The following is a 10,200-nucleotide window of genomic DNA, read 5'->3' on the forward strand; positions in this document are numbered from 1 at the left end:
TTCTGTCAGTTTTGCATTATTTTGGAGCTGCCATTTGGCATAATTATAATATGATTTGTGGAATTAATATTTTCCTAATGAATGAATGGAAATTTTAATCATTATGTAATTATGATCTTTGTATCTAATATTTATTTGTTTTTAAGTGTGTTTGTCCACTGGAACTGATTACACCAGCTCTTTCTTTGTTCTTGTACTGGGGATTGAATCCAAGGCGCGTCTCTGATCTCTATCCCCGGCCTTATTTATTTATTTATTTATTTATTTATTTTTAAACTTTGAGATTTGCCTCAATCTTGCAGTACTCTGGCCCCAGCCTTCGGAGTAGCCTGGCTACTAGATTTCTTTTGTTTGTTGGAGGTTGAACCTTCCTAATCTGAAAAGCTGCAGCCTGAAATTCTTCCAAATCTGAAACGTCTTGAGTGTTGCTGTGTCTGCCTTTTGAGTTCTACTCTAAAAAGTTTTCAGAGTTTAAAGCATTTCAGATTCCAGATTTTTAGCCTAGGGATGCTCTACTGATAAAAACTGTAGAATGTGGCCAGATGTGGGTGCACACCTGTAATCCCAGAGCTCAGGAGGCCGAGGTAGGACAATCCCTGTGAGTCAGAGGCTAGCCTGGGCTACACAATGAGCTCAAGGCCAGCCTGAACTGCATAGAGAGACCTGTCTCAAAAAACAGACCCCCCCCCAAAAAAAAAAATCTATAAAATATTTCCAAATCTGAAAAAAAAAAAAGAAATTTAAAACACTTCTTATCCCAGTTATTTTATTTTATTTTATATGTATTTAGTACAGGGTTTACAGGGTCCATAGGGTTTCACTACGTACGTCAAGCTCATAGCGATTCTCCTGTTTTCAGCCTCCCAAGTGCTAGGATTACAGGCATGCACCACCACATCCAGTGTCAATTGTAGTCCCAGTGCGCCCCAGGGGTGGGGCTGGCACGTCAGGCCTGGGGATCGAACCCTGGCCTCTTTGGTCTACCTGAGCAGGTGCTTTAGTCCTCTGAGCTATCTGGCCGGCTCTCCAAGAATTTTAATTAAACATTTAACCCAAGTTTAGCTAGTATATTCTCTTTTATATTTCTACTTTGAAAACCCTCACTCTTCCTATTTTTTTTAAGCTTAAACATGTCTTATAAATTGACTAAATCAGGATTTTATTTATTTATTTTTTTAAGGCTTTCTTTTTTTTCTTTTTTACAGTTTCAACAAATAATACACTGCATATATTCTTCTTAGTGGTTAATTGCTGTACAAGAAGTGGACTTGTGATCCTATTTACAAACACCATTAGAACAAATCATTCTATTCATTAAGAGAATGCAACTATATATCTATCCTAACCACTTTGAATACACAGATACAAAATGGACATTCATCGGTATAACCCATTTTTTCTAAGTTCCGTTATTGAATATTATAGGTGTGTAAACTCAGCAAAATATTCTAAAAGAGTTCAGTAGCCCATAATAGCATTGGGTCTTCTGTTTAACTGGCAATGTCAGAAATTATTGACCTGAGTCCCCCACAGCTCAACATAACAGCATGGCTTTATTTCCTATATTTCGTCTTCATACTTTTCTACTGGATGGTTAAGACCAAGGTAAAGCAGGACCTACGCAACAAGAGTTGTAGCTTTTTGGTCTGAGAAGGTCAGTGAAATGCCCTCAGGATTTATCCTGAGATCCTGTACCTCAGATTGTAAAACCTTTGTCAGTGTCAGCTATGTGGATGAGTCACGGCCAATGCTTGGCCAATGTGCTCTCTGTAAAAGCCTGAGAGAGTGCCTTCTCCCCATATGACTCTCCTTAGGCATACTCTACATCATCGATCACTTTCCTCTTTGGCCCCATAATCTTCTTGATCAGAAAATTTGGGACACTACCGAGGTACATGACGTTACAGTACAAGTTCTCATATGTCCTGAGTCTTAACTGACCTTAGAAGGTTAGGGCCAAAATGTTGGCATTCCTTGTAGTCCTCCTTTTTCTCTAATTTTGGTCTGCAAACTTAGGTTGTTAACCATCCAGAAGACAAGCTTATTGTTATTATCAAACGTAAATCAGGATTTTAAAAAAGCCAAACCCTGCTTGATTGCTTTGTCTATTAGCTAAAAGAGTCTATTCATTTTTATTGTGATTGTAGACATATTTACTGTTTCTTAATGCCTCTTTATTGTTTTTTTTTTTTTGCATGTGGAAACATTTTATTTTCTCGTTAGTATAAGAATCTGAAAGAGTAAATATGAAAGGTAGAATAGATACTTTGAAAAGGAAAGGATCTGTTCAAAGTGAAGGAAAAAGTGGGATGAGGAAAAGGATGGAACGGGTAAAGAGATATATTTATGTACGCAGGATGACTTAGATAATTGCACTGCTGATTTTGCTGACCTATAGAGGGAAGCAGTTAATGCTTAATTTTTTTCTTGTCCTTTTAATATTTATAACTTTTTAAAACCAATTTTGCATGCTTACCTCTGGTGATCTGAACAACCAGTTTGAAGACAACATTATGCAATACAGCAACCATTATTGAATTCTTATTGTTTTGTTTGGTGAAGTTCTGTTTCGTTGCTAATTTTTTTTTTTTTACTATTTTATATTATCTTTAGATAATGATAATAATCATAATAATCATCATCATAATAGTAAAACCTGACAATTCTACCTTTAGGTATGTGATCAAGGTCAATATAATAGTGATAAACATTTTTTAATAAAAATGATAACTCACATTGATAATATGTACTTGTGATGTTAAGAAAGTGATACTTCTCAGATTATTCTTCTTAAATTCATTATCTCCAGTCTAACTTTGAGGAAAACATCACATTTCCTTAGAGGAGCATTCAACAAAATATGTACTTGAGTAGTGTTCAGAACTATAAACATCAAAATAAGAGAAGTCTGAGAATCTTATAGTTAAGAAAACCTCAAAAATAGATTGACAAATAATGTATTTTGAAAAGGATCCTCAAATCAAGAATTACATTAAATTAGTCTACATTTATAAGGACATTAGCTGACAATAATGTAATACAGTAGTGCATTAATTGTAACACATGTACCATAATTTGAGGTGTTAATAATAGAAACGGTAAGTATACGGAGATTCTGTACTATTCTCATTTTTTCTGTAAATAAAATGCTATTATACAATGATGTTAATTTGTACTAATAGTGTGTGGACAGGATATCATATTTGCATTTTGTACTGTGAATAACTACTACGAAGACAACAATGTGCAATGTATTAATTATTGTTTTTCTCTTTGTTGTTTTTGAGACAGGATCTCAGAGTGTGGTTCCACATCTGCCTTGAGCTGCTGGCATCCTCCTGCCTCAGCCTCCTGCATGCTGGCATGAGGGGCAAGGGCCACGTGACTTGTTCTCAGTCTTCAAAAAGACAATTTTTGTTTTGTGCAGATTTCTAACTTAATAGTTGTTTTAATAATTAATATTTTTATGTATTTCATCCAATCTCCCCTGGATTCTGCTATTGTGAAGTTCAGCTGTCTGTATCTAAGATAGTCTTTTTTTCCTTTATTTAAAAATTTAAAAAATGTATTAGCACATGTTTGCCATGCACAATGAGGACACCCATCATGGGCAGTTTGTACGTGTGCATAGTACATTTTCTTTCTTTTTACTTTCCTTCTCCCTTGCTTCCCTGTTTTTAGGATCTATGTGTCTTATTTTTGATGTTTTGCTACGATGTACCTAGGTGTGAATTTCTTTTCACTTTTTCTATTTGAGGTTTGTAGGATGCTTAAATGTGTGGGTTGTTGTCTTTCACCAGTTAGAGACAATTCTCAGCCATTATCATTTCAAATGTTGCTTCCACCCATCCCTTGTTTTCTTTCTTCTGATTTGCCAAGCACTGCTTGAACAAAGGTGGGGATATAGCTCAGCAGTATAAGCGCCTTCCTGGCAAGTGCGAGATCCTGAGGTTATCCCTGGTACCAAGAAAACAAAACAAAACAACAAAAACCCTGTCACTCTAGTCGGCATGACGTGTTATGGTTTTAATTGCATTTCCTAATGACTACTAATGTTGAGCATCTTTACATGTGATTCTCAGCCACTTGGATACCATTTTTGAAGACTGTCTATTCAATCCCTTTTCCATTATTTAACTTGGGGTGTTTATCTGTTTTGTTTGTTTTTGAGGTGTTGGGAATTGAGGCCAGGGCCTTGCACATGCTAGACAAGGGCCCTACCACTGAGCTGTGTCTCCAACCATCTCTCTGCCTTAAAAAAAATTTATATATATATGTATATATATAGGCTCTCTCTATGCGGTTCAGACTCATAGTGATCCTCCTGTCTCAGCCTCTCCAGTGCTGGCTGGGATTTCATGTGCCAGGGATTGAACTCAGGTCTTTGTGTTTGCCAGGCAAGTGCTCAGGCTGCTGAGCTATCTCCCCTGCCCCCTGCTGCCTTTTGGTTTTTGGGTCTCACTGTGTAGTCCAGGCTGGCCTTCAATTCACAGCCCTCATGCCCCAGTGTCTTGAGTGCTGAGACAGTAAGCCACACTACCACACCCGTCCTTTTCCTGTTGTATTGCATAAGTCTTTGTGTATCTGGCTATTAGGATCTTACCAGAGATATAATTTCCAAATATTTTCTTCCTTTTTTTTTTTCCTTTTCTTGATACTGTCCTTCTATACAAAAATTTTCAAAATTTTGGTGAAGTCTAATTTCTCTTTTTTTACTGTTTAAATTATTTGTTCATTTAACCTTTAGCCTTGATAATTTTTCACTAAACTTCTAGTACACTAATTCTATTATTTTATATCTTGCCAGCTATTAAATTTATCAGTGATGGGTTTAATTTCAGTTGGTACTATTTTTAGTTTGTAGGATTAAATACGTTCAAAATCCTCTACCTCCTTCTTCATTCTTCTTCTTTTCCTATTGTTTTTTTGTTTTGTTTTGGAGATAGGGTTTTGCTGCATAGTTCAGGCTGGCCTTGAACTCGTTTTTTTGTAGCCCAGGCTGGCCTTGAATTCACAGAGATTCTCCTATCTCAGCCTCCTGAGTGCTTTTGCTTCTTACAATTTAGGTCTCTGAAGTTTCCCGCATCTGCTTGTGCTATCTTTCATGTCTGCTGGCTGTTATTTAAGAGTGACATTCCTTTATGTGTTTATTAATTTTGACCTTTGAGTTGTTTAGTTTTCTTGGAAATATATTCATGGAAACTGTTTGTGTCCTGGAATGAAAGAGGCTTCTATCAAGAATTTACACTTGCTTTTTTTTTTTTTTTTTTAATGTATTTGGACAGTACCAACCCAGGATCACTTTACATAACATTGTTTTTAGGTTTAAAAAATTGTTTTTAACTTGCTCCGTGTCAGTTTGAGCACAGACTTGAGCCAGCTTGTGCTTATAACGATTGTGGTCACACTTAAAAGCATAATTAGGGTCTAATTTTCACTTACTCTACTCACTGCCAGTTTTAGAGATTGATAAGGGTGCAATTTCTTGGGGGGGAGGTGGAAGTGGATAGTTTATTTTAGCTTTTTCTTTCAACAAGAGTATGCTATTGGGCCCAGGTTTTATGAGGGCTCTAATATGGGACAGTCCAACGTGGGTGGTCCCTGAGTTTTCTCATCTGGCTGCAGAAAATGAAGGTCTGTGCTCAAGTTCACACGGGCCAGAAAATGCTCCAGAGCAAATCCGCCGCCCCGCCGCCTTCCTTCCCTGTGTTCCCTGAGCTTTCGCTCTCAGAAGGGTGCACGCAAGGTGTTTTTATATTTTATTTGGCATTTTGTGGAATTGTCAGGCAGAGTTTCTCCTGGAATTTGGCCTGCTGTGTTGCAAGAAACTCAACTTTTTTTTTTTTTTTTTTAGATAAAAAGTTCTACTTCATTTTCAGACCCTGAGAAATCCCTACTTTGAATAAAGATGTGGGTTCCCATCCCAGGCTAGGCGAAGCGAGGCAGAGTTCCCACGCTCACTTGGTGGCTCTCTTCAGGCCCTGAACTGGGCATTGTCACTGGCCGGGGAAGAGAAGCAAAAGCCACTTGGGAAGAAGTGATGAGCAAGCCCGTGGGCTCTAAAGGAAAACAGAGCAAAAGGAGGCTACGCATTAACTCTTCACGTACCAGATATTAAATCCTTATGGTTGTGCCTCGCTCGCGTTACCACCTAATGAATACTGCAGTCATTGTTACGGATTAAGTTTATGGATGATGCAATAGCTTGTGTTAATGGAAGTTGTTTCTATGTTTTCTTCAGTAGCACTAATTTATAGGTGAAGATACAAAGGTTTAGAGAGTTGCTGATTACTCAGTCTCTGACCAAATACCCAGAGAGTGCTTTTAGATTGAGGGTAAGACAGGGGCATTTGGTGCCCTATTTAAAATCATGCCTACTTTGCCCCCTTCTAATCTCAGTAAAACAGGTCTAACTTCTCTGCAGCTGTCACTCATTTAATCCTGACAACAGCCCTGTAATAGGACCCTGTAGGTCATTAGCATGATGCCCATTCTAGAAATGAGAAAATTACAGCTGAAGGAGTTTAAGCAACTTGTCCAAGGTTTGTACAACCAGCGAGGAGACTGCGTGTGTGACTCGGGTGATCTATTTCTGTAGTGTGTGTTTACAGCTGCCGGGCCACCCCACCTCTCAGACTGTGAGCCAGGTCTGTGGACATGGGCATGCCCCACGGTCTACTTTGTGACAACGTCAGAATTGCTTGCTAAGGAGCAGTCCAGCTGGGCAAGTGATCAAGGCTGGTATGCTTCAGAACTCCTGGCCTTAAGGTGAGTTATGGCATGGGGGAAGTTACCTGCCATGGCCCACACTGATAACCTGTTAGAAAACGGTTGTGTGCATGCCAGGCAGCAACTGAATAGAAGACAGCAGCTGAAAAAGACCCTCTCAGTGAGTCTCCAAAAGACCCACAACCAGTCTTTTCCGGTACCTGGGATTAGCTGGCTGAAAATTAGCAGGCACGATGGAGAAGCCGTCCTGCAACTCTTGTGTCCAGTATGAGTTTTAGAAAAAGTGGTCCTCACCACTTTCTCATTCCTCACCAACTCTTTGTGGTCCCATTAGATATGAGTGAGTCTGTTTCTGATTTAAGTGTACATTTGTTCTGTGAAAGTGAAGTAATGGAAATCTTTGGGGATCCTACTTTTAAATTATTTTGGTGATTATCAAATAAAAAAATTGACTTGTTATCGTAAGTTATTTTCCCTCAAAATAACCTCAGTGAATATAAGCAGTATGTGCCATAGATATGGGCTAAGATTAACAAGAACAGTAAGAATGAAAATGGGGAAAGGAGAATTAGAGGAGTGAGGGAGTGGGGAAGGATTGGAAGGGAACTAAGGAAGAAGCCAGTTGTGTTACGGGCATGTACCCCCTCCCCGACATGATGCAACATGCACGTACTGCAGGCATGTACTAATAAAAAAAAAAAGGGGGATACAAATGAAGGACCATTTTGTATCTGTATATACAAAATAGTTAGAATAAATATACAGCTACTTTCTCTTAATTCAATGAGAAGAAAGATTTGTACTAATAGTGTTTGGACAGGATATCATGTCTGCATCTTGTACTATAAGTACCACGAAGACAATAATATGCAATGTATTAACTATTATAACTGTCCTACTAACCTGTTTTGAAACTGTCTCATTGCTATTTGTTTCTCAATAAAATTAATTAAAAAGCAAAGCAAAGCAAAACAAAACAAAATAAAAAACAAGCCAAAACTTAAAAACTGAAGAGACTTTCTCTACCAGAAATTAATATTTGTTGATATGTCTGGACACACTTAGAGCATATTTAGAGCAGCACCTACAGCAAAATACTTACAAAGGGGAGTGAGAAGCCCCTAACAATGCAAAAGAAAGGATGAGCCAGGTACCAGTGGCCTAGTACTACAGGTCTGGTTACTCAGGAGAGTAGGTTACCTATAAAAATGAAACCCTTATATCTGGGCATGGTGGCATATGCTTATAATCTCAGCACTGAGGAGGCTGAGGAAGGAGGATTGTTGAGAGTTGGAGACCAACTTGGGCTACAAGGTGAGCTCAAGTTCAGCCTGAACTGCATATCAGACCCTGTCTCAAAAAAAAAAAAAAAAAAAAAAAAAAAAAAAAAGATGAAAACTAAATCCTAAAATTCTGCAATTCTGTAAGATGAAGCCAAATCACCATCATGACTTTGGACCCTTTAAATGGGTTTATCAACTCTAGGCAGAGGTCAGGCAATGCCCTAATCCCCCACATGTGCCCTCCAGGAGGGGGATGGCTCCCAAGCACATCTGGATCCCAGAGGTACCTGACTTCAGGAAGCGTCTGGACTACCCAGCGCTGCTACTTGAGGAGCTTTAAGGGGGAGGTGTCTGATAATCAAGGGTCAGAAACTAAACAGTGATTTAAATTTTACATTGGTAGGGTAAAAGGACAATCTCCAATACTAATTTATTAATACTTTCATAAATATTTTCTAAATAGGCATGTAGAATCCCTTCTTCTAGTCTTTTGAAATATACAAGGCATCATCATCATCATCATTGTCATCATCATCATCATCGTCATTATTTAGTACTGGGAATTGAACTCAGGACCTTTTGCTTGCCATGCAGGCACTGTGCTGCTGAGCTGTATCCCTGACCCCTATAAGACATGACTGTTACCTATAGCCACCCTGCTGTGCAACAGCATATCAGAGCCAGTTCCTCCTGTCTAACTGGAACTTAGTATCCATTGATCAGTCTCTTCCTGTTCCTGCCTCCTCTCTATTCTCCTCAGCCTCTGGTAGCCACCATTCTGTTCTCATGCCCTAGGAGGTCAATGTTTTAAGATTCACATAGGGGTGGAATATTTGTCTTTCTGTGCCTGGCTCATGTTACTTAATATAATGATCTCTAGTTCTATTAAGTGACAGGATTTCATCCTATTTTTTTTTTTTAATGGCAGCACTACTTTGATTTCCTTCTTTGAGATGATTGTGTGTCAGTCATTTTATGGTACTTCAGACATAATACCTAACACCCACAGTTTCAAACAGGGTTAAGTTTAACTTGGCTTATGGTTTCAGGAGATTCAGTCCATGACCAAGAGCCTGGTGGGGTAAAATTGCTCTGTGCATGATGACTGGGGAGCAGAGCAGGGGGACAGTGCCAGAGAAGAAGGGGCAGGGGCCAGATGTGTACTCCAAGGTCATGCTTCTGTGATCCAGCCAGGCACACCCAGACCTGTGATTTACTAGTCCCCTACACAGCTCCCCAGATGACCCCAGGGTGGGTGTATAAATTTTGGCCTTATTCTTAGATGTTAGCATCACACATGGCCCATGATAGGGCATCTGCTCCCTGCTGGTTCTATTGTTGCATCGGAATTGAGCCTCACCTTTTACTCATCCCTCAGAGAAGTGGAGTTCAATTATTATTGATCCTTAAACCAATAAAAGGAATTAAAATGTTCCTCTAGCCATGTGATGCTCATTTTCTCTCATGCATGTACTGAAATCAGAGCATTATAAACTAAAACATGGTCTTTGTGCCTAGTAGTCTTTTCCTGAGACAAAATCATCACGATGTTGTCCTTAAAGAAATTCTCCATATCATTTGGATCAACCTCACTGTATAGTTTTGTGTCAGCATTTTCACTCAACATTACATTTTTCTTTGCTTTTTGAGATAGAGTCTCACCATGTAGTCTAGGCTGACCTTGAATTTGTGATACTCCTGCCTCAGTGTCCTGACTACTTTTATATTAAACAAGTTGTTTAACCTCTTCAGCATCAATTGCCTTTTATGTAACAACAGGGGCAATAATCCATTTCCTGGGATTCCCCATGTGGAGGAATCAAAAACAGTGAGATCTGTAGTGAACTTTCAGTAAGCATTTCCTTTATTAGTAACCTTGATTTGTGAATGACAAAGTCTAAAAAGCATGAAATTGCTATTCTATGTGTTTATACATCTAGGTAAATGAGTTTCAGAGAGAATGAAGTGATAATGTTAAAATAGAGCTGTAGTATGCTTTAACATATGGGTATGTACAAAGAGTTTGTGTCATCCTTACTCTAACTATATGCAAAAATGCCGGGCTGTGATAGGCTTGTTGATTATATTTTGTTGTCTTAGATGGATTTAGGCTGTAGCTACTAGCATAGGGTTATTTTTTATTAATTTTAATTTTATTGAGAAGCTTATGAATGAGACAGCTTCAAAG

At 38.6% G+C, this 10,200-nt stretch overlaps 1 long non-coding RNA gene across 1 annotated transcript in view; it reads left to right on the forward strand.

Annotated features, from left to right (window-relative positions):
• Positions 1-6,650: 6,650 nt before the first annotated feature.
• The window catches only part of LOC111817635, a 38,707-nt gene continuing 35,157 nt past the window's right edge, over positions 6,651-10,200 (forward strand). The window contains exon 1 of the long non-coding RNA XR_002821783.1: positions 6,651-6,768. This is a non-coding gene — a long non-coding RNA (uncharacterized LOC111817635). The remainder of the gene's footprint in view (positions 6,769-10,200) is intronic.

The sequence above is a fragment of the Octodon degus genome, unplaced genomic scaffold (genome assembly GCF_000260255.1).
Source record: "Octodon degus isolate 3935 unplaced genomic scaffold, OctDeg1.0 scaffold00065, whole genome shotgun sequence".
Classification (NCBI taxonomy): Eukaryota; Metazoa; Chordata; class Mammalia; order Rodentia; family Octodontidae; genus Octodon; species Octodon degus.